At 37.4% G+C, this 25,378-nt stretch overlaps 1 long non-coding RNA gene across 1 annotated transcript in view; it reads right to left on the bottom strand.

Annotated features, from left to right (window-relative positions):
- Positions 1 to 12,621: 12,621 nt before the first annotated feature.
- LOC105492944 (uncharacterized) overlaps positions 12,622 to 25,378 on the bottom strand; it is a 52,279-nt gene continuing 39,522 nt past the window's right edge. Inside the window, exons 3-4 of the long non-coding RNA XR_011610593.1 lie at positions 20,781 to 20,898; positions 12,622 to 18,739 (exon numbers count right to left, since the gene is read on the bottom strand). This is a non-coding gene — a long non-coding RNA (uncharacterized lncRNA). The remainder of the gene's footprint in view (positions 18,740 to 20,780; positions 20,899 to 25,378) is intronic.

Consider the following 25,378-nt stretch of genomic DNA (forward strand, 5'->3'; position numbering starts at 1 on the left):
CCATTATATTGCTAACACATGGCCACTAGACATTGGATTCTAGCCTTGGATTTACCATTAATTGTTTGTGTAACTTTGGATAGGCCACTCTATCCTGAGCCCGAATTTCATCATCTGTAAAAATGAAGAATCTGGAGCACATTTGACATCCTATAATTCTAACTCATATCAGTACTCTATCCAGTTGCAGATGGGAATCTCATCTGTGATGAAAGTGTTGCATGATTCTGATTGGGAACACCAAACAATAAGTATGATTTGAGCACTGAGTGTGTTTACATGATCCTGAAAATTTCACTAGGATGAACCAATGTTTTGCAACACCTTCCTAATAAAAACACAAGGTGTTTTCTGCTTTTTCTAGAATCAAAGTGTTGAAGCAGTCCTCCACTGCTCCAGGTTTCCTGTGTCAGAGTACTCTGAAATCTACATATCAGTTCTCTGATCATTTCTTTCTAATCTCAATCAAAACTGAAAATCTGTGATCATGATCAGGAATAAACTAAGACAGACAAGACCATTTTTATTCTTTTTTTTTTTTTTTGAGACAGAGTCTCACTCCATTGCCCAGGCTGAAGAGAAGTGGTATGATCTCAGCTCACTGCACCCTCCGCCTCCCAGGTTCAGGCAATTCTCTTGCCTCAGCTTCCCATGTAATTGGGATTACAGGTACATACCACCATGCCCGACTAATTTTTTTTTTTTTTTTGTATTTTTAGTAGAGACCAGGTTTCACCATGTTGGCCAGCCTGGTCTTGAACCCCTGACCTCGGACAATCCACCCAGCTCGGCCTGCCAAAGTGCTGGGATTACAGACCTGAGCCATCATACCCGGCCAAGACCATTTTTCTTAAAGTTAAGTGGGGTTTGGAGGTAGGAAGGGAGGAGGAGTGAGAAAGAAGGAGGAAGAAGCTGATGAATAGACTTGTGATGATTTATTAATCAATTGGCAGATACACATTCATCCAGTAAGAAGAATATCATTAAAACTGGGTTATAATTAATTGCAACAGCACCCTTGCTTAAAAGGAACTTCACAAAGAAAAGTACATCTCCTAGGCAATTTGGAAATCAGTTTAAAAGATGCTTTTCTCCTAACCTGTCATCCTAAGACTAGGGAACAAGCAATCATTTATAGATACAGAGGGAAGAGAAGGATGAATGTAGTAGTCAGCCAAAGAATGCTGATATCCTGGGTGCTGGAGAGAGAGGCAGAAGTGTAAGTGCAAGAAAGAGGTAAGCGTGTCTGAGAACACAGTGGTGAGGGTGGGTAGGGAAGAGGATAGTCACAAAATCACAGATATTTAGAAAACCACTTGGTTAAGTGAATCGATAAAAGTTTAACAATCTCAGATTTGCAAAGGATTTGAAAGGTAATCTATTGTCAACCACCTTTCCCTTTTATCTGTGCTCAAATTTCTTTTTCATCATAATCATTCACTTTCCCATTTACTTAGCACGTATATTTTTTGAGGTTTTATTATGGGCTTAGTACTGTCATGGGTCTGGAGAACACCAAGGTGATTCAGACAGCATTCTTTTCATCAAGTAGTTGACATTCTAGTCCAGGCTAGTCTAGTTAGGACAACTAAAGAAGTAGTTATTAAAGAATAAGATGTGGTTTTTTGCAGATATGTACTAAGGGTGATTTAAAGCAAAAAGGAAGAATACTTATTTCTATCTGGGCAAGTGAAAAACCCACAGGAGGGGTACCTGGGGTTGGGGAGGGTGGGATCAGAAAAGGTTTCATAGTCAAAGAGGATTCTTTAAGTCTAGGGTTCTCTTTGGGTTCTTCATAGTCAAAGAGGATTTTAAGGGTCCCATTTGAGGATCTAACATCACCAGTTTTGTTCTCTCTGAGACACAAAGTTTGGATGTAGGGTGAGAAGTGAGGTGGATAGAGAAGCCCAGACTCCGAGCCCGCAAATTTTTCCCTCTTTCTATTTCCATGTTACTACTTTTTCACACATTTAAAATTAATCTTGTTTTATGTTCTCTTTTGTATCTATTTTGCTTTTAATCCAGGGGACTTTAGTTGAAAACAGCACCACAGAATTTCAACACTAGAAAGTATCTCACAGAATGTAACTAGAAATGACATTTCCTAGAAGGAAACTGAGGCCTAGAGAAAGAGACCAACACACACTGGAATATTGTAACACAGCTGGGTCTAAACTTCTAATCCAGTTCTTTTTTCTTTTTTCCATTATCTCTGCCGCCTACTTCTTTTTCAGGCTATACTTACAATCTCCCTAGGGTGCCAGATAATACTTGTATATTCCAGCTATTTTCATTTCTGCATAATTTTCCCATGAAGATATTGTCGTTTCCTCTTTCAGACATGACCCAAGAACCTCAGTCTGGCCTAATTAACTGATCCCTATGGCACCTTAAAAGACACTGCTCCCTCGGGAGATGAAGGGCTCAGGATTGCTGGGCCTCAGCTGCTGCGTTCCCACCAGCTCAGGCCCTCTCAGCACGGCTAGGATGCAAGCAAGTTTCATCCTACATTAAAAAAATATGAATGCCTGTAGCTGGTCTGGTTTCTTCCAATGTCGTTTACAACCTTTGTGGTTTGAATCTGTTCATAGAAGAATTAGTTGATGGTTTTGAATGTTATTAGAGAAGAACCCCAACTAGTTTCTCAAGGCATTCTTCTGGGAAAACTGCAGCTTAATGAAGATAGTATTCCACATCGTCTCAAGGAAACAACTTGTCAAAACAATGCCCTTTTCAGACTTTAGTTGTGGGTGGATGGAATATGGATATAAATCTAGAGTAAATAGAAATGCTTAAATGTGGCAAAGCCCTTGCCCCTTCTGTGTCTTTGCCTTTGTACAATGACTCATTCAGGATCCCAGAGCCAAAACTGGTATTGTACACAGAGGCGGAAACATTTACATGTGATTTGGGAAAGCTAAAAGCTAAAAAAAAATCTGCTAAAAAGTTTCTCTTTCCACTGAAGCTTCCTGTGGCTTGGCCTGGTAAGTTTGTCTATTAGATGTTCACCATAAGTTATTTAACCGAAACATCCACTCCCTTATCTTCAAGAGGAAAATGCTAAAATGTGTGTGTGTACAATTTTTTTTGAGCCAGTCTCTCTCTCTGTTGCCTGGGGTGGAGTGCAGTGGTGCAATGATAGCTCACTGTAGCCTTGATCTACCAAATTCAAGCAAGCCTCAGTCCTCTTGCTTCAGCCTCCCTAGTAGCTGTGACAACAGGTGTGCCACCATGCTTGGCTAGTTTTTTTTTTTTAACTTTTAGTAAAGACAAAGTCTCATTATGTTGTGCAGGCTGGTCTTGAAATCCTAAGCTTTTGTGATCCTCCCATGTCGGCTTCCCAAAGTGCTGGGATTACAGGCGTGAGCCACCATGCTCCACCAAAATGAATATTTTAATACATGTAAGATCACTAACATAATGCTAGGCAAAGAGCCAAGGTGTTCCATGTACATAATATGACTATGATGCTAGTTTATTTCTTCATTTTGTTGAACAAGGTACCTGACCTCCCAGTTTACATCAAGCTTGTAGTTAAAAGATAAAATAAGACACAGTCTTATTTATTTATTTTTTTTTTTTTGAGACGGAGTCTCACTCTCTTGCTCAGGCTGGAGTGCAGTGATGTGATCTCAGCTCACTGCAAGCTCCACTTTCCAGGTTCACGCCATTCTCCTGCCTCAGCCTCCCAAGTAGCTGGGACTACAGGTGCCCACCACCATGCCCAGCTAATTTTTTTTTTAATCTTTTTTTTTTTTTTTTTTTTTTTTAGTAGAGATGGGGTTTCACCGTGTTAGCCAGGATGGTCTCCATCTCCTGACCTCATGCTCCGCCTGCCTCTGACTCCCAAAGTGCTGGGATTACAGGCGTGAGCCACCACACCCAGCTACACAGTCTTAGTCTTTAAAGACCTCACAGTCCCTGAGGAAAGACAGATCCATAAACAAACTCACAATACAGTATGGTAAACAATTTTAATGGAAGGAACCACAGGTATGTTGAAAGAACATCAGTACAGCTGGAGACAGGGAGGGACCATATGATATGTAACTCCTAAAAGCCAGAAGGGGTTATTATCACATGATTTTTGGGTGCTACAGAAGTTTTTCATCACTCACTAGTATTACATAATTTGCTAGGAATCTATTAAGAAACTTCAAGTAGCCTGATTAGAAGAAAAGACATTAGGAAAAGCAAGTCTCAAGAGTTGGAAAGGGGAAAGAACATGGCATCAGAAAATCCAGAGTGGCTGGCAGCAGGGGCAGAGACTTGCTAGAGAGGACTGCAGGTGGAGCAGGAGTTCTGAGCACTGGGTACTGAAGTAACATACTGACTGTATCCTCCTCCAGGAAGGCAAGGTTCAGAAGTTAAGTGCTGGAAAAAGAAGGCCACACACAAATTCCAAAAGAGAACCCTCAGGGCACCCTCTAGATATTCAAAATATCCCATGCTCCACTATGATCATAAGCGATGATAATCCATATAAATCATTTCCATCTTCAGTGTTGTATGTAATACAGGGATACAGAATTCAGCTTCAAAGCCTATGCTTTTTTCTCATGATGCCATAACACTGCATGAACCTTGAGTTTGAAATTAATTTGAATTTGAAGTAATAAAAATAAATTTAGTTCTTGAGTGATTTTTGTTTTTACTTCTCTTGCTTTGCAGTTAATTGATGAAATCCTTGGATGGTTTGCATCATTTTTTAATCCTATATAAATATTTGTTTCTCTCATTTGCCTATTTTGGCTTTCTTTAGAAAATGGTCTTAGTTTATTGAAATTATCGCCAGTGCTTTAAAGAGTATGACTTCCAGTCAATTCAGTTCCACAGTTTTATTGAGCAAATATCATGGATTCAGAATGAATGCACACTCTAACCCAAAGTCATACAGAGTGGTATAAAGAACTTTGTAGACTCAGCACGGGGAGGGTGGGAGGTAGCATAGAGATAAAAAATTGCATATTAGGTATAAGGTAGACATTACCATAATGTAATGGGTGTACTAAAATCTCAGAATTCACCACTATATAATTTATACATATAACAAAAAAACACTAGTACCTCAAAAGCTATTGAAATAAAAATGAAAAAAAAACCAATATTAATGAACAATCTAGATATTCCACTTGCTTTGATTCATATTTTTTACTGCACTTAACCACTACCTAACATGTCATGTATTTGTTCTTTTGATTATTGTCTGTTTCCTGTACTAGACTGTGAGCTCTATGAGATCAAGAACAGTCTCAGTTTTGTTCAAAGATGTGTCTTCAAAAACTAAGTAGTCCTGGAAACTTATAGTTTCTCTACAAGTATCTGTTTAAATGGCTGTGTGACCATGAAGTGCTGAAAGGAATGAAAGAATGTGTAAGGCATTTGGTCTCAGGGTATGCATCTAATTGGAAACTCAAGATACAAATGAATGAAGTTTACAACACAGCGGCAGTTAAGCTTGCATAAATCTGAGGCCTCAAATTCAGATGTGATTGAAATTTAACTTTTGTGCTTTGACTTAAACTGGATTTCAAGCTCACATTCCACTGGGATGGTACAAAATTTGTGGGCTTCCTCTCCTTTCCCCAGTTTGAATCTAAGATTAGTTGGGGAGCTTATATCGGCCAAGACTGGTAGGGATGCTGTCTGGACCTCATGCATCCATCCACACCAGTCATCACTGTGATGCCCATGGTCCTCTCTCCGTGGCTCTTCTAGGTATGGTAGTTTTCTCTGCCCCTTCCTTCTCATACATAACGACACAAGAATTCTTGTGCTACTTTTCAGCCATCTTCTAAAGATTGCCTTTGGTCCTCCCTGCATAGTCTAAACATCCTCATTTAGGAAACTAGGTCCATCCTCTGATCTCGAGACCACCACAGACCTCAAACCACCTTCCTGGGCTTATATCAGATTAATAAAGGAAGAGGGTCTTTCTCTTTCTTGGGTCCACAGAACTCTCTGTTCTCAACAACTCCCTTCTAGTACTCTTTCCCTTCCCAAACCTGGAGGAATATTTTTCTAGTGTGCAGTGGGAAATGCCTCACCCCTCAATCTATACATTTCCCAAACATTTTGGATCCTCTCCATTCTTTCCTGAAAGGTCTTTGAAAAACAAACCAGGATAAAGAGGCTCACAAGCTTTTTGTCCATTCCTAGAATGACAAACACTGACAACTGTTGGCTTATATAGAACTATTAACTTGTAAAGAAAATGGCGACACATGATGGAGGGGAAGGATAATATTTCAAAAAACGTTATTTTATTATATTCTTCTTTTAGTAAATCTTTGCATTCCTATTTTTTTAAAAAAGTATTTCTCATTCAGTTGTTCAACCTATCCTCCCTCCTCAAGGTGAGATGATCTAGGTCTGTGTCACAAATTGGCATCTAGGACAATGATATTCTTGAGCAAAGCAATCCACACAGTATCAGATAATCTACTCCATAATGGAGGCAACAATCTAGAGGCAATGAGGCAGTAGTCAAACTGGCTGACATGCTTAGTACTGGAATTGAGAAACCAGTCTATATCCCGGAAGAAGAGCTGATCACACTGAGTTTTGAAACTTTTTGCATTACTGTTATTCCATCAAAGTTCTTTCTGACCCTAGGCATCTCCATGGGCTGGAGATTCCTGCATCTATTTGAGTAGTGGTAAATTCTCTACTGGGCATGGAGGTGAAATTAATTTCATAAACTGGTCGGGCAGCATCTGACTGAAGTTCAGCTCTCAGCTAAGTCACTTCCTACCCACACCCAAACCCACATCTTATGAAATAAAGAACTTCAGGGACTTCATTGCTTGGGCTTTACAGCTTAAACCCTTTTCAAGCAATCTGGGCAGCTGTAACTTGCTTAACATTTTTGGATCTTATAAAAGATCTTCTGTAATTTCAATTTTCTCCTGGCTTGCCATCTATGGGCCCACTCTAAACTCATGGTAATATGCCCACTAGGCATTTCCCTAAAAGAGGACCCTTTCCTGATTCTTCCAAATACTCACCTCTGTCCATATTCAAGAAGGAATGTTGCTTCTTCAGATTCTTGAACTAGGCTCTTTTCCCTTTCAAAGCTCTCTAAAAATGTTTTTTTGAGTATTTGAATCTCCCACAGTTGGAATGTTTTCTCTCCTAATGGTCAATGCCCTCAATTAATTATTAGGCTAAGTATAACTTACTTACCATTTGTTAACACCTGCCATATTTTAACTACTATTACTGGGTAGGAAAGGAGCCCCAACATCTCCCAAAGACCAATCTCATTCCTTCACTGTTTTTGTAATGTATGAACTCTAGTAGCAAAAATTATAGGAAAGTGGGAAAGAGTATTAAATCTTGTTTTCCTGCCTTAATAGTTATGTTAAATCAAACAGAAGAAAGAACTTACCATAACGTTGTCTAAAAGCAGGGACTCTGATTCTTGTTCCCAGAAAGATTTGGTGCTTCAGGAATATTTTGTTTAAATTATTATCAGTACTTTTGTCTTTGAGAGGAAATGAGAATCATGAAAGATATGAACAATAAGACCTGAACCGTCCATTTTTTATGTTGTTTTTAAGTAGGATATTAAATGCTCCATGCCTTATTTCCTGATCCCTTCACCTGACATTTTTGCCCAGGTGTAATTGAGTTAAACTGAATATTAAGAAGCCCTTATGCTGTATGGCTGAGAGTCGGTTCTGCTCTTTACCTTGGAGCAGCTGAGGACAGGTTTTGACTGATGTATGTATGTAAGCCTTTCATTTTCTTTGGCACAAACTGGGGGAAATTCTTTTCTTCAACCATTGCTTCCGGGAAAGCAACCCTTACCTAGTAAGAGGTCTTAAATTTCACATTTGTATTATTTTTTGTTTGGTTTAAGGGTACTCTAAAGAGTACCCTCTGTTAAATGTGTGCCCCAAGGGGTACGATTTCATCTCAGCTAAGATAGTGTGTTATCCTGGAAAGAACATGAGATCTGCAGTCAGAAAGTATGGGCTTGAATTCCAGCTCTGTCACTTACTAACTTGAGTGATGTTTGTTTGGCAAGTCCCAACTTCTATCTCAGTTTCCTTGTCTATAAAATTAGACTAATAGTCATGTCTACTTGATAGATTGTGAAAATTAAGTGAAATAATATATGTGAATACCACGCTGTAAACTCTAAGTTGAATAAAAGCTCTTTTGTTCATTATTTACCCTCTATCCTATACCCCACACATTTCATCCTTGAGCATTCTGGTGTGACTCAATTTGCATTTCTGTCCAAACTCTTGCCAAGATCACTCATGATTGTATCATGCACATGCATGATTATCCAACAAACTTATCTTAAACTTTTTGACTTCAAAGTCCTTCTTCCACTTTAATAATTTAAACACACGGCTGAATCTTCACCTTGGAGTACCCTCATCTCTGAAATGGTAAATTCCAATACTTCAATATCGGATTATGATCTCTTATCCTTAGAGTCACTATATTTCCCTATGTCAACTTGCTCTTTAACCTCATTGAGACATAGTTCTTTAAATCTTCCTATCTTCTCCAAGTTCATCACTCTCCTGATGACTTCTCTTTTTTTCCTAACCAATCTAGATCCATGGTGTATCTCTTATACTCACCAGCACTCCAAAATCCATAGACCCTTACCCCTCTGAATCCACCTTGTGAATTTACCTCCATAGTAAACCCAGACACATGGCTTCACCACTTGTGCACTTGGAATGCTGAACATTGCAAAAGCACATTACATACTTGTGTATATTACTGCCCCTAGAAATTTGTGGACTCCAACTCAGTAGTATGCCCTGTAATGTTTGACAAACCTTTCACCATCACTGCTCCAGTGTCTCTTCTGTCTCCCACAAAGGTTAGTTCATAGTTTCTTTAAACTTCATAAACTGTTAAGTGTAAAGATGGATCCCTACTCCATCTCTGCTGCAACTTCAGTGATGATCATATCCCTTAAGTTCACAGGGAAAAAAAGGCCAGTAGATATGAACCCCCTTACCATCTTACCTTTGATCCTACAATCTTAACATTTACTTAAATATATATTCATCCCCACTATTTTCAATTCTATATCAAAGGAAGAGGTTTCTCTTTTCACTTCAATGCTAGTTTATTTTCATATTTCCTACATCTGATCTCCTAGTCTTGTAAGGCAACTTATACCTTTATCATCCTCTTCTAACCTGCATTTACTATTTTCTTTTTAAACTCCTTTCAAGCAGGCTATAAATAATAGTAGTAGTAATAACAATAAATCTTCTTTTTGAACTTTGCATACTTCTCTAACTAAACCCCTGTATCTCTCCTTCCTTTTACTCAACTGTTCAAAAGATTATATATTCTTTTGTCAATGCATTTCAACCTCTCAGTTACTCTTCAGGGTTCTGTTCCCATTACCCTTCGGAAACTGTGACTCATTTCAAACTGAAAGGATCTTTCAGGTTTCAATTCACTTATCCTCACTGTTTCTATAGAACTCTTCCACATAATCATGCCTACCTTAATAACCATTTCCTTTTCTGGCATCTCATCTTCTTGCCTATATCCATCCTATGCAATTCTCTCATGCTTTTCCCCTCACATTTATATGTCATCCAAATTGAAAGCATCTGGAGGCCCAGGATTGAGTCTGATTATAAATTGTGCCCCCTAGAGTTGAGCAGTTGACAATCCATATACCACAAATGGCACTCCTATTGTGAATCTGTTCCACAGTTGCAATATATACAGCCAGGTTAGTGTCATTGGGAGATCATTCGAGTTTTATAAGGGTTAGAGAGTGGGAATACAAATTCAGGGGCATAGATCATACATAGAAATCATGAAGTGAAAATGACATTTTCTGAACTTTTTTTTCTGTGTCGTGGATGGTAGTCTGAAAAGAATACTTCTTAAGTTACCTAAGTGATGCCTACCCTTCATAAATTTCATTCATTCACAGACATGCTTGTAACCATATTTGGCAAATTATTCAAGGAGTTGAATAATAAATTTTCTCCAATTAAAATAATAGCTTGCTCCCAGGTGATTTATATATAAATAACTATACCGTATCTGACCCAATTGGTTTGCATTCTTTTAGCAAATATGAATGAGATTTGGCTGACACTTTCCCCACCTCCTAAGGTTTCTGTGGCTTTACTAGGTAACTAAAACGTTTTATCTGCTCAGCTCCTAATAAGGAAAAACACATGTAAATGAGACACTAAATATTTTGGTGGTTGGGTTATTAGCCCATCTCCTTTTAAAAATACACAGTTTTTCCAGACAAAAACAATACCCTCCTTATCGGGACAGAGCAGTATTTTAACTGTAGCAATTACTCACTGGCATAAGAAGTAGCATGAAGCACAGAACCCAGAGCCATGGGATTTTTCCCTACAGTCAGAGACATACATTAGAGGTGACTTCATTCAATATTTTCATTTTACAGACTAGAAAAAAGGTGTGAGAGTTGAAGTGATTTGACTAAAATCTGTGTTGACTATGTCTTGTTTTCTGTATTCTTGATGCTCTGGCATTTAAGGCATTGATCCTGGAGCGACTGCCCCACACAGGGCTAGCTAATTCCTAGAGAAAGCAAACTCCCCAGCATGTGTGTCTTGGATATTTAAACCTACCAATCCAGAATCCACATCCCCAACTCTATGTTTTATCAAACTCTCACATGCCAAACCAATATTCCCCCTGTCCTAAATCACCTCAGGGTCACCTACCTGACAGCTAGGCACCACTACTACAGCCCACAACTTACCAAAATTACTCAAACTATCCAATCTTAAAGTGTTTCCTTGCCCATTCCTTCCTAAGAAAACACTAATAAAGCCTCTGGGTAATGCTCTCCCCTCTTCCTTCTGCCTTCTGACTGGTCTGGGTGTTGTCGCTTGTGACCCTGCATGGCATGGTTTATCTCTTATTTTTAGGAATTTGTTAGTACACTTCTTTCTCATGACAATCATTTCTATGTCTGCTGTTTTACCACACCTGATTAAAACAAATCTTAGGTACATTTTGAATGAGGTAAAATACGTTAGTTGTAAAAGTTAAATGGCTATGACCAGAGACTACAGATTGCTAGACCTCTGTACTATCGACTACTCCCATGTAGTATCTTCTCCTGCAGTCCTGAAAGGAATAAAGACCAGGGATTGCATCTCTGGAGAGAACCAAATTTGCTTACAAAGATAAATCGCTCTTGGAAAATAATTTTTAAAGTTCTATGCAAATATAGTATATTACAATTGTTTGTGGGGCCATCTAAAGAAATCTAGGAAATATTTATGAGTGTACACATATATGAAAAGGGGTTAATATAAAATTGGGCTGGTGCTAGAGAAGGGCACCTCAGTTTGCCCATCTGTGTTTATTTCTTAGCTAATGGGTATCTGTGTAGGCATGGTGCTAAGCATAGCTGCAAACAGAAGGTCACTGGGCCCAGTTATTTTCTATGGGAGCTTTCAGTTTAGATAACACATATGCATCTCTCCAACATAGCAGGGCCAGAGGGGTTTAAGTGAAAAGACACAACAGGATTCAGTGGGGAAAAAAAAATTCTGGTTGGGACAATCAAAGAAAGTTCTATGTTTATTTTTATGCACTCTAGGGTTGGTTATAGGACCAGGAGACATGTTATTTGAGATTGGCTACATATTAGTTTTCTTGTCTTATCATCAAAGTAGGACCATGCAACTATTACGTTACTAAATCCATTTAATATATGAAGAGAAAAAGGGAATTAAAGATTTTAAATGCCTAGAATTTAAAAATCACAGTTATTACTAACAAAACAAGCTTCAGTTTTCTGACTTCTGATCTGTTATTTGCCTCATGTGGTTTTGTTTTTAAACTACTATTTGGAAGACAAAAGAATAACCACCAATCTGCATGCATATAAAATTGAATTGACTGTCTTTTCTAGAATGATCTCTTTCCCTCAATAAACTCAATGAATAAACCATTTATTCTGACATTATACAGAACCTGTCAAATCTAACTGAAAAGGCAGACATAAACTTAAACACAGCAATTAAATAGAAGATCTCTATTATTAAACTCTAAAGAATTCACAGCTCCTGTTAACTCATTTTTTTTCCTAAGACTGAGTCTCACTGTCACTCAGGCTAGAGTGCAGTGGCATGATCACAGTTCACTGCAGCCTTGACCTCCTTACGTAAGTAGTATATAACTATTTATAACTTCATGAATGTAGAGTCAGCATGTATGTACTTGGGGTCACTTCACCTAATCGCTCAGAGATGTTTGAATTCTTGACACAGTTCTTTTTCTTTGCCTGAAGAGTTCGCAAGGGGCTGGGCATGGTGGCTCACACCTGTAATCCCAGCACTTTGGGAGACTGAAGCAGGAGTCTTGCTTGAGCCCAAGAGTTAGAGACTAACCTAAGCAACATAGGCAGAACTCATCTCTATTGGGGAAAAAAAAAAAAAAAAAAAAAAAAAAAAAAAAGGCCAGGCCTGGTGGTGCACATCTATAATCCCAGTTACTTGGGAGGCTGAGGTGGGAGTATTGCTTGAACCCCAGAAGGTCAAGGCTGCAAGGAGCCACAATTGCACCACTGCACTCCAGCCTGGGCAAGAGAGTGACCCTCTCTTTAAAAAGGTGGGGGGGGGGGGCGGGGGGGGAAGAGTACACACGGACCTTATAAATCAGTAGTTAATTCAATTTGTGGAAGCAAAATGAACTTACCTGTTGAGAAGACAGATTATTGGGAAATTAAATAAAATTACTGAAAATCTGTTCTACAAAAGTTTTTTTTCCAATTCTACAGTTTTCATTATTAATGAAATTCATGCATCTGTTATTTGGATGTTTCTCCTCCAACATAACAGAAAATTCAAAATTCTCTAGGGAGTTAGGCATCTAAATTTCCCATGAACTTTTCCTTCTGAAAGTAGAGTTAATCAAGTCAGACAATGAGAAAGAAAAATAATCACTGTACAGCTCAGTCTTTATCTAAATATGCAGAGCCAGACCTGACCAGAGGCCTTGGTCTTTCCCATTCCTTGGGGTTTTTTAAAGCTTTTTAAAATACATACAGCTTTTTTGAAGTATAAATATTTTATCTACTCTAAGTATACAATGCAATGATTTTTAGTAGAGTTATAGTTTTGCGTTATCACTACTATCCAGTTTAGAACATTTGTTATTGCCTCCAGATTTTCCTAAAGCCCATTTGCAGTGCACCATACCCTCTGTCTCCAGTCAAGCACTTCTTCCTGCCTCTATAAATTTGCTTTTTCTGGCCATTTTATAAAAATGGAACCATAGAATACATAGTCTTTTGTATCTGGCACCCTTGACATAATATTTTTAAAGTTAACTAATTGTTTTGGACTGCATGTTTGTGTTTCCTGCAAACTAACCCCCAATGGAATGGTACTAGAAGGTGGGGCCTTTGGCAGCTACTTAGATTTAGATGATGTCATGAAGGTAGAGCCTGCATGATGGAATTAGTATTCTTAATAATGAAAAAGAGAAAGAGACTGGAGCTTGCTGTCTCTGCCATGTAAGGATACTAGTTGATGGCCATCTGCAAACCAGTAAGAAGGCCCTCACCCGATAGAGAATTTGCTGGCATCCTGATCTTGAACTTTGCAGCCTATAGAACTATGAGAAATAAATTTCTGTTGTTTAAGTCACCCAGTCTATGGTGTCTTATTAAATCAGCCCCAAATGACATCCATGTTGTAGCATGTGTCACTCTTTTACTTTTCATTCCTGAGTAATATTCTGTTGTTTGGACACACCAAATGTTAACCCCACCCCCACAACACCAGAAAAAAAAAAAAAAGATCTGACTTTTGTAGGTCTTTTGCATTTCCATATAAATTTTAGGATCAGCCAGAAATTTTCTAAAACAACAACAACAAAAAGACTGCTGGGATTCTGTAAGGGATTGTGTTGAATCTGTAGGTCAATTTATTGAAAATTGGCATTTTAACAGTACTGAGATAGTCAATCCTTGAAGACAGAATGTTTCTTCATATATATATATCGCCCTTAATTTCTCTCAGCAATCTTTTTCAGTGTATAAATAATGTACTTATTTTCTTCAATTTATTCCTAAGTATTGTATCCTTTCTGATGCAATTGTAAATAAGCTTTTAAAAATTCATTTTCAGATTTTTTTGCTGACATAGGGAATATGCCAATTTTTATGTTGCTTTTGTATCCTGTAACCTTATTATACTTCTTAATTTGTTACAGTTGTGTGTGTGTGTGTGCGTGTGTTCATTAGAATTTTGTACATATAAGATTATATCATCTGTGAGAAAGGCAGTTTTTACTTCGTGCTTGCTATTCTAAATTCCCTTCTTTTGAATTTTTTTCCTTACTGTACAGGTGATTTTTTTAGGATCAGTAGTGATGCTGATCTTTCACTCCTGACTTTGGTAAATTGTGCTTCTCTCTTATTATCTTCTTCATTCTAGCTAGGAATTTGTCAATTTTGTGGGTCTTTTGAAGAATACATTTTTGGTTTTACTGTTTTTCTTTATTTTTAAAAACTATTGATTTTTTTTTCTCAGATCTTTATTATTTCCTTTGCATTTGATTCCACCTTTCTAATTTTTAGGGTAAGAGTTTAAGCTTTTGACATGATACTGTCTTAATCAATTTTCTGTTTCTGTAACAGAATACCAAAGACTGGGTAATTTTTATTTTTTAAAGTGCATTTAGCTCATGGTTCTGGAATCTGGGAAGCCCAACAGCATGATGCCAGCATCTAGTAAGGGCCATCTTGTGGATAGGCAGAAGGGCAAGAGCCTGTCAGCTCAGGTCGCTCTTCCTCTCCTTCTAAAGACAGCAGTCCCAGGCTAAGCACAGTGGCTAACATCTGTAATCCCAGCACTTTGGGAGGCCACCAGCCTGGACAACATGGTGAAACTTCATCTCTACAAAAATACAAAATAAACAAACAAATAGCCAGGTGTGGTGACGCATACCTGAAGTCCCAGCTACTTGGGAGGCTGAGGTAGGAGGGTCACCTGAGCCTGGGAAGTCGACACTGCAGTGAGCAGTGATTGCACCACTGCACATCAGCTTGGGTGACAGAGCAAGACTCTGTCTCAAAAAAAAAAAAAAAAAAAAGACATTAGTCCCATCATGGGGGACCCACCCTGATGAATTTATCTAATCCTAATTATCTCCCAAGGGCTCCACCTCCAAATACTATCAACATATGAATTTTGGAATCAAGTTTTCAACACATGGAATTTAGGGGGCACATTCAAATCATTACTTTCTGATACAGTTTTTGAAAGCTATAAATTTCCCTCTCAATATGGCTTGAACTGCATCTTATAAATTTTGATGTGCTGTGGTTTTGTTTCCATTCATTCACAATATTTTAAAATATTTCATTGTGATTTCTTTTTTGAATCATGAGGGTTATTTTTTTCATAAGTATGTCACTTGATTTCCATATATTTGACATTTTCCCAGATTTGTTTCTATTATGGATCTCCAATTCAATTTTGTTGTGGTCAGATAACATACTTTATATGATTAATTTTCTTCAAAAAAATGCATTGAGATGTATTTAGTGGCCCAGTATGTCATCTATCTGCAGAATTTTCCAAATAAACTTGAAAAGAATATGTTTCTGAACTATTTGGGTGGAGCGTTCTGTAAATGTCAGTTATATTAAGTTGGTTGATAGCATTGCTCAAATTTTCTTTACGCGAGCCAATTTACAGTCTAGGCATTCTCTCAATTATTAAGAGTGCGTATTGAAATCTCCAGCTATTATTGCTGTCTATACTTTCAATTCTTAGTTTTTTGGCTTCACATATTCTGGGACACTGTTTTTAGGTGAAATACACTTAAAATTATTATATCTTCCTGATTCTTTGACTTTTTATTTTTATGAAATATTCTAGTAATATTTTAACTTCAGAACTTCCAGTTGGTTCTTTTATATGATTTTTATCTCTGCTGAAATTTTCTCTTCATTCGATCATTGGGGTCATTGCTATCATACTTTCCTTTAATTATTTAAACATCATTTTCATTAGTTCTTTGAATAGTTTCTTTGAAGACTTTTTCTTCTAAATCTAACATATAGGACCACTCAGAGACAGTTCATATGAACTGTTATTTTTTCCAGAGTATGTGCCACACTTTCTTGCTTCTTTCCATCTGTCTTGTTTATTGAATACAAGACATTTCAGATAATATATTGTATACCAGTATCTTGGGATCTTTATTTTCTCCTCTGAGATTTGTAGTTAATGTTTTGCTCATTTAGTAACTTGCCTGGATTAAATTTGGGAAATCTGATTCTCTGGAATGTATGGTTGATAATGTCTTTGGGTTTTTTCTTGTTTTTATAGTTAAGCCTGGCTTACTAAGGTCACCATTGTGTCTGCATAGCTTAATGTTTAGCCAAAGATTGGTCAGAGCCAGTAAGGTGTCTAGTCTCTGCTGATGGATTTGTGTGTGAATTGGCATGGAAATAAAAATATGTTTGGTCTTGGCCCCTGGTTCCTGACACAGAGCTCCTAAACCCGTAAAATTTCCTGAGTGATAGAAGTGCCTTTGTTATCATAAGGAGCCCATTTTGATAATGACACCTGAGTGTATGCTAATCAGGTGACAGAGTGAGACTACCAAATAGCCTCAGAATAGGGCTGATTACCAGAGAGACAAGAAATTAGAGGGTTGAAACTTTCAACTCCACCCACTGACCTCCTGGGAAAAGAGAAGGGAGCTGGAGATTGAATCTATAAAACTCTTGAGCAATAAGACACAGAGAGCTTCTATGTTGGTGAATGCATTCATATGCCAAAAGGGTAGTAGACCCCAAGTTTAGGGAAAAGAAGCTCCTGTGCCAGGATCCCTTTCAGACCCTGTCCTGTGCACCTTTTCATCTGCTTATTCATTTGTATTATTTTTAATAAACTGGCAGGCAAATGTAAGTAGAGTGTTTTCCTGAGCTCTGTGAGCTGTTACAGCAAATTATTGAACCTGGGGATGGATGTGGGAACTCTCAACTTATAACTTGTTTGTCAGGACACCTGGCCTGAAACTTGCAACTGGCATTTGAATTGGGGGCACTCTTGTGGGACTGAGCCCTTTAAGTGAAGGATCTGAAGCTAGCTCCAGGTAGATAGTGTCCGAATTGAATTGAATTGTTGGATATCAAGTTGTTGTGAGAATAAGATAATTGATTGGTTAGTGTTAAAAAACACCTCAGAGCTAGGGATGCATTCAAAGTTCAAGGTGGCCTGGTATGGTGGCTCACACTTGTAATCCCAACATTTTTGGAGGCCAAGGTGGAAGTATTGCTTGAGCCAAGGAGTTTAAGACCAGTCTAGGCAACATAGGGAAACTCCATCTCTACAACAAATAGTTAGCGGGGCATGGTAGTGCACACCTGTAGTCCCAGCTACTCAGGAGGCTGAGTTGGGAAGATCACTTGAGCCTGGGAGTTTGAGGCTGCAGTGAGCTGTGATCATGCCACTGCACTCCAGCTTGTGAGACAGAGCAAAACCCTGTCTCAAGTACAAAACCAAAAAAGTTTAGGCTGTTCTCAAGTCTTCTCTGGTTTTTATAAACCCCTAACTTTTCACACATCTCCTCTGTGTGCATGGCTCTGTCTTCTAGGGATGTATGGTAGGCTTGAGCCCATTCCAGTCCCTGCTACCCATGGCCTCCGATCAACCTACGACATGCAATAAATCTTCTTAGTGTCCCCATGTTTAGCTCATGTCCAAGATTTCACTGTTAAATGTCTGGCAAATCTGCTCCTCCATCGCATGGTCCCCAAACAGGGCTATAACATCAGCCTAGTGAAGATGCTGGCTCATCCTGTTCACTCTTATGAATATGAGATTGTATGAGATCAACACTTTAAATAGTAAAGTCCAGATTAAGGGGGGACACCTTCTAGCAGTGGCAGCTAAGTTGTTGATTTTCACAGCCTGTCCTACTCTGGTTGAATTACTATACCAACAAAGCTGATATAGTAATTTTCAAGAATAAATGTCAAGACTAAATGTTATTCAGTTTATTGGAAACTTGGGTTACTTCCAGAGAACTGAAATGGTTATTTTTTTACATTTCTTTTTAGCTTTATAATTGCTTTTTCAGGAGAGGATGTTAATCTTCTCACTACATCATGGCAGAAATAGGGCTAATTTGAATAAAGATTACTTTAAAGAAAATAGATGCTCAGGATATATAATAAGTAAGGGAGGGAGGAAGAAAGGAAGTAAGGAAAGAAATAAGTACAATTTTCAAACCATATGTATGGAAATTGTAAGGGCTGGTTCTGAGGGATAGAATTAGTTCAGGCCCTTCAGAGCCTCCAAATCCTCTAAATCAAGAATGGGTACACAGATGCCTAAATAGCTGGTAAAATAAGAGTCTACCTCCTGCATTATTATGTGGTACATTCTTTTTTGGAGTTTCACTCTTGTTGTCCAGGCTGGAGTGCAATGGCGCAATCTTGGCTCACTGCAACCTCCACCTCCCAGGTTCAAGTGATTCTCTTACCTCAGCCTCCAGAGTAGCTGGGACTACAGGCATGTGCCACTATGCCTGGCTAATTTTGTATTTTTAGTAAAGACAGGGTTTCTCCATGTTGGTCATGCTGGTCTCAAACTCCCAACCTCAGGTGATCCACCTGCCTAGGCCTCCCAAAGTGCTGGGATTACAGGTGTGAGCCACCACACCTGGCTATGAGGCACATTTTTATCCATCTCAGCCATAAATAATTTCCTCCTTCCTGTAGAATTTAAAAAAATAATTACTGAGAGGATAAAGATACTCATGACAATACTTACTGGGTATAATACTCCCAGTTATGAGTTGTGCAGATAAATACATATTAAAAATTTTTTTTCATAATGATGTTTATGTTTGCATATCTAATTGCTATAAGTCTGTAACTAAAACCAAGATTATAGTAGCTCAACAAATAGAAGTTAAAGATAAGTCAATTTTATAGCTTTGCTTTGACTTTTGTTTGTTGGTTTTTATATTACTTACACATTTTTAAAGGTTAATGAATGGCTGTCCATGTCCATTCCTGTCTGACCTAGAACATTTAAATTGGCTATCTTTTGACTCTAAGTCTCTTGGCCATAAGCATCCCAACAAGGGACAAGATGAACCTGAAGCCAGCAGCTATGCCACCCTGGCAATGCTATGGGACAAAATAAAAATGTGGTGGCCATTAATGTTGACTCTGGCAAATCTTGGCCAGAAGGGGAAGACTGTAAACCAAGAATAAAATTCCAGCTTTTTGAACCTACCCCTCCTCTCGGCCAAGGGCATTCCAAAATTAACCTAAGAAACTAGTACACACAGGTCATGACAGGAATTGGAGTCAGACATGCTTCATTATATCCTGCTCCCTTTTGGAATTCAGAAAAAGCTGACCAGGATTAACATCAACGAAGACCTTTAGTCTGATAAGAAACATTTACAATCTATTCTCTCTGAATTCTGCTACCAGGAGGCTTCATCTGCATGATAAACTTTGGTCTCTTTGGTCTCCATAACTGCTTACCTTAATCCAGACATTCCTTTCTATTGATTCCAGGTCTTTAGATAATAACTTAACTCTTTCAACCAATTGCCAATCAGAAAATCTTTAAATCTATCTATGACCTGGAACCTCCTGCTTGGAGTTGTCCCACCCTTCCAGATAAAACCAATGTACATTTTACATGTATTGACTGATGCATTATGTCTCTCTAAAATGCATAAAAGCAAGCAGTGCCCCAACCACCTTAGGCACATGTCAGGACCTCCTGAAGGCTGTGTCACAAGTGCATCCTTAACCTTGCCAAAATAAACTTTCTAAATTGATTGATACTTGTGTCAGATACTTTTTGGTTCACACAATGAATGACAACTAAACCCCTGGCTCATCCTTTAAAATGTAGGACATACAGAGGATTAAGGCTTTTTGTTTTGGGTTAAATGGGTGTTGCAGGGTGAAGAAAGCTAAGTGAAAATGCTACATAAACTGGATGATTTTTACAAATGGTAATGGTTCTTCTGCCAAGCCCATAACCACTGCACCTTCAATAAAGTCCAACTTATTAAGTCTTGTGTCTCATTTGTTGTCTCTGGGTCTCTTCTTTGGCCTCTCTGACATGGTGCCATCCCTATTAGAATCAACAGGGGTCCAACATGAGAGGAACACAAATGGATAATTCAAAGAAATCAAGGAAACAATTCATGATCCAAATGAGAATTCAATGAAAAGATAGATATCACTAAAAAACCAATCAGAAATCCTGGAACTGAAAAATTCAATAAATGAAATTAAAAATACAATTGAGAGCTTCAACAATAGACTAGATCAAGCAATAGAAAGAATTTCTAAACTTGAAGAGAGGTCTTTTGAAATAACCCAGACAAAAAGAAAAAAACAAAAATAATAGAGAAAGCCTACATTCTGAAATTTTAAACATTTGCAAAAAAACATGCAAATGTTTAAAATTTCAGAAAAAGAGATGGAAAAGGACATAGAAAACCCATTTAATAAAATAATAGCAGAAAACTTTCTGAGTCTTGCAAAAAATATAGACATCCACATACAGGAAGCTTAAAAATTCCCAAATAGATTAAATCCAAAAAGGTCCTGTCTGAGGCACATTATAGTCAAAAGTCAAAGACAAAGATAAAATTCTAAAAACAGCAAGAGAAAAACATTAAGTTACATATAAGGGGATCTCTATCAGACTAACAGATTTCTCACCTTACAGGCTGTGAAAAGTGCTGAAAGAGAAAACTGCTGGAAAAAAATACTATACCCAACAAATCTATCCTTCAAAAATGGAGAAATACAATCTTTCTCAGACAAGTAAAAACCGAGAACATTCATCATTAGACTGGCCACGAAAAATGCTCAAGGAAGATCATTTTCAGGACCTGAAAATAAAAGAATGATCTCTATTATCATGAAAACACAAAAGTATTAACTCACTAGTAAAGCAGATACACAAATGAAAGGAGGGTAAAAAATCAAATGTTATCACTACCAAATCACAAAGACAAAAAATTAGAGAGTAAGAAAGGAATAAGAAATAAATCAATTAGACACAAGTTAATAAAGTGATAGGAGTAAGTCCTCACCTATCAATAACAACCTGGAATGTAAGTGGTTTAAATTCTCCAATTAAAAGATAGTCTGGCTAAGTGAATTAAAAAACAAAACTCAAATATATGCTGCCTACAAGAAACTCACTTCTCTTGTAAATATGCACATAGACTGAAAGTGAAGAAATAGAAAAAAACATGGCATGCAAATGTAAACCCAAAACACCCAGCAGTGGCCATACTTATACCAGATAAAATAAACTTCAGGTTAAAAGGGACAAAGAAGGTCACTATATAATAATAAAGGGAGTAATTCAGCAAGAGGCTATAACATTGTAAATACCTGCATCCAGAGATATAAAGCAAATATTATTAGAGCTAAAGACAGACCTAGACCCTAATACAACAATAATTGGGGACTTCAACAGCCCACTTTCAGCATTTGACAGATGATCTAGACAGAAGATCAACAAAGAAACATTAAAGTCTACTATAGACCAAATAAATTTAGTAGACATTTATAGAACTCTTCATCCAACAGTTGCAGAATACACATCTTTCTCATCATCACATGGAACATTCTACGGGAAAGACCATGTTAGGTCACCAAACAAATATTAACAAATATAAAAAACTGAAATAATATCAAATATCTTCTTGGATCACAATGGAATAAAACTAGAAGTCAATAAAAAGAGGAACTCTGGAAACTGTACAAATAATAGAAACATAAAAAAAATGCTCCTGAACAACAATTGAGTCAATTAAGAGATTAAAAAGAAAATTTAAAAAATGTATTGAAACAAATGAAAATAAAAGCACACATATCAAAACCTATGGGACATAGCAAAAGCAGTCCTAAGAGGAAAGTTTATAGCACTAAACAACTACATCAAAAAAACTGAAAGATTTCAAATAAACAAGGCACCTCAAGAAATTAGAAAAGCAAGCAGCAGCCAACCCCAAAATTTGTAGAAGAAAAGAAATAGTAAGTTCAGAGCAGAGCTAAACAAAACAGGGACTTTAAAACACAACACAAATGATAAACAAAATGAAAATCTGGATTTTGGTAAGATAAAGAAAATTGACAAACCATTAGCTTGACTGAGAAAGGAAAGAGAAGACACAAATAAAATCAGAAATGAAAAAGGAGGGATTATAACTTGATACCAGAGAAATACAAAGGATCATTAGAGAGTATTATGAAAAACCACACCAACAAATAAGAAAACCTAGAAAAAAAATAGATAAATTCCTGGATACATATAACCTACCAAGAATGAGCCAGGTAGAAATAGAAATTCTGAACTGAACAATAATGAATAACAAGGTTGAATCAGTAATAAAAAATTTCCCTTCTCCCTGCAAAAGTCCAAGACTAGATGGCTTTACTGATGAATTCTACCAAACTTTTAAAGGAGAACTAATATCAATTTTTCTCAAATTATTCCCAAAAATTGAAAAGGAGAGAATTCTTCCTAAATCATTTTAGGAGGCCAGCATTATCCTAATACCAAAACCAGACAGGCACAAAAAAAAAAAAAAAAAAAAAAAAAAAAAAAAAAAAAAAAAAAAGCCTACAAGTCAATATTCCTGAGGAACATAGCTGTAAAAATCCTCAATAAATTACTAGCAAACGAAACCCAATAACATCAAAAAAATAATACATCAGGACCAAGTGGAATATATCCCATGAATGCAAGGATGTTTCAATGTATGCAATTCAATAAATATGATAAATCACATCAACAGGATGAAGGCCAAAACCCACATAATCATCTTAATATATATATAAAAAAGCATTTCATAAAATTCAATACCTTTTCACGTTAAAAACTCTAAAAAATTAGCTATAGAAATCAAAAAGGGAATCTCATTAGTAATAGCTTTAAAAAATACCAAGAAATAGACTTAACTAAAGAGGTGAAAGATCTCTACAACGAAAACTGTGAAACACTGAGGAAATAAATTAAGAGCACAAAAAAAGTGAAAAAAAAATTTCCCATGATCATGGACTAGAAGAATCAACATTGTTAAGATGATCATACTACCAAAGCAATCTACAGATTCAGTGCAGTTCCTGCCCAAAGTAATCTAGAGAGTCAATGCATTCTTCACAAAAGTAAAAAAAAATCCTAAAATTTATATAGAACCAAAACAGAGCCTGAATAGCCAAAGCAATATTGAACAAAAAGAATAAAACTGGAGGCATCATACTATCTGACTTTAAAGTATACTACAAAACTGTGTTAGTACATTTGCATTAGTATAAAGAAATACCTAAAAATGGGTGATATAGTTTGGCTCTGCATCCTCACCCAAATCTAATCCTGTAGCTCGCATTCCGATGTGTTGTGGGAGGGAGCAGGTAGGAAATGATTGAATCATGGGGGCGGGTCTTTCCTGTGCTGTCCTTGGAATAGTGAATGGGTCTCATGAGATCCGATGGTTTGAAAAATGGGAGTTTCTCTGCACAAGCCTTCTCTTTGCCTGCTGTCATCCATGTAAGATATGACTTACTCCTCCTTGCCTTCCGACATGATTGTGAGGCCTCCCCAGCCATGTGGAACTGTAAGTCCAATAAATCTCTTTCTTTTGTAAATTGCCCAGTCTCAGGTATGTCTTTATCAGCAGCATGAAAATGTACTAATACATTGGGTAATTTATAAAGAAAAAAAGGTTTATTTTGACTCATGGTTCTGCAGGCTGTACAGGAAGCATGGTGCTAGCATCTGCTTCTGGTGAGAACCTCAGGAAACTTACAAGCATGGTACAAGGCAAACAAGGAGCTGCATATCACATAGCAAGAGCAGGAGCAAGAGAAAAGAGGGGGCCAGCTAGGCTCCTTTAAACAACCTGCTGTCATGTAAACTAACAGCAAGAACTCACCCATCACAAAAGGGATGGCACTAAGCCATTCATGAGGAATCCATCGCCATGAGTCAACACCTCACACTAGATCCCACCTCCAACATTGGGGATCATGTTTCAACATGAGATTTGCAGGGGGCACACATCCAAACCATATCAAGAACTATAGTAACCAAAAGATCATGGCATTAGTATAAAAAAAGATACATTGACTAATGGAACAGCATGGAGAACCCCTAAATAAATCCATGTTTGTAGAGTCACCTCATTTTGGACAAAGGTATCATTGACATACATTGGGAAAAGGACAGTGTCTTCAATAAATCATGTTGGGAAAGCTGGATATCCACATGTATAAGAATGAAACTAGACCCCTATTTCTAACCGTATACAAAAATCAACTCAGGGTGAATTAAAGAATTAAAGATAAGACCTGAAACTATAAAACTACCAGAAGAAAACAAAAGGAAAATGCTTTAGAATATTGTTGTAGGCAAAGATTTTATGGGTGAGACTTCAGAAGCACACACACACACACACACACACACAAATAGACATATAGGACTATATCACACTATAAAGCTCTGTACAGCAAAGAAAGCAATTTATGGCATGAAGAGACAACTTGTAGAATGGGAGAAAATATTTGCAAACTATTCATTTGACAAGAGATTATCAATATCCAGAATATACAAAAAACTGAAGAGCAAACAAACAAACAAAAATCTGATTTTAAAATGGAAAAAGATCTGAATAAACATTTCTCAAAAGAAGACATATAAATGATCAACAAGTATATTTTAAAATGTTCAACATTACTAATCACCAGGAAATTCAAACCACAGTGAGATATCATCTCCCCCCAGTTAGGATAACTATCATCAAAAAACAAAAATATGCCAGATGTGGTGGCTCATGACTGTAATCCCAGCACTTTGGGAGGCTGAGGCAGGAGGATTACTTGAAGCCAGAAGTTCAAGACAAGTAAAGGCTAAGTGAGATCCTGTCTCTACAAAAACATTTAAAAAAAATTAGCCTGGCATGTTTGCACTTGCCTGCAGTCTCAGCTACTCAGGAGTCCGAGGTGGGAAAATCACTTGAGCCCAAGAGTTCAAAGCTACAGTGAGTTATGATGGTGCCACTGCACTCTAGCCTGGGGTCAGAATGTGACACACCTGTCCCTAAATAAATAAACAGATAAATAAATAAAAATCGAACTATTATATTTTCCAAGAATCCTACTACTAGACTACTGGGTACATATCCAAAGGAAAGGTAATTAGTATATCAAAGAGATACCTGCACCCCCATGTTTATCGCAGCACAATTGACAATAGACAAGATATGGAACCAACCTAAATGACCATCTACAGATGAACTGATAAAGAAAATGTGGTATATATACATAATGGAATACTATTCAGCTATAAAAAATGAAATC

This window comes from Macaca nemestrina, chromosome 1 (assembly GCF_043159975.1).
Source record: "Macaca nemestrina isolate mMacNem1 chromosome 1, mMacNem.hap1, whole genome shotgun sequence".
Lineage (NCBI taxonomy): Eukaryota > Metazoa > Chordata > Mammalia > Primates > Cercopithecidae > Macaca > Macaca nemestrina.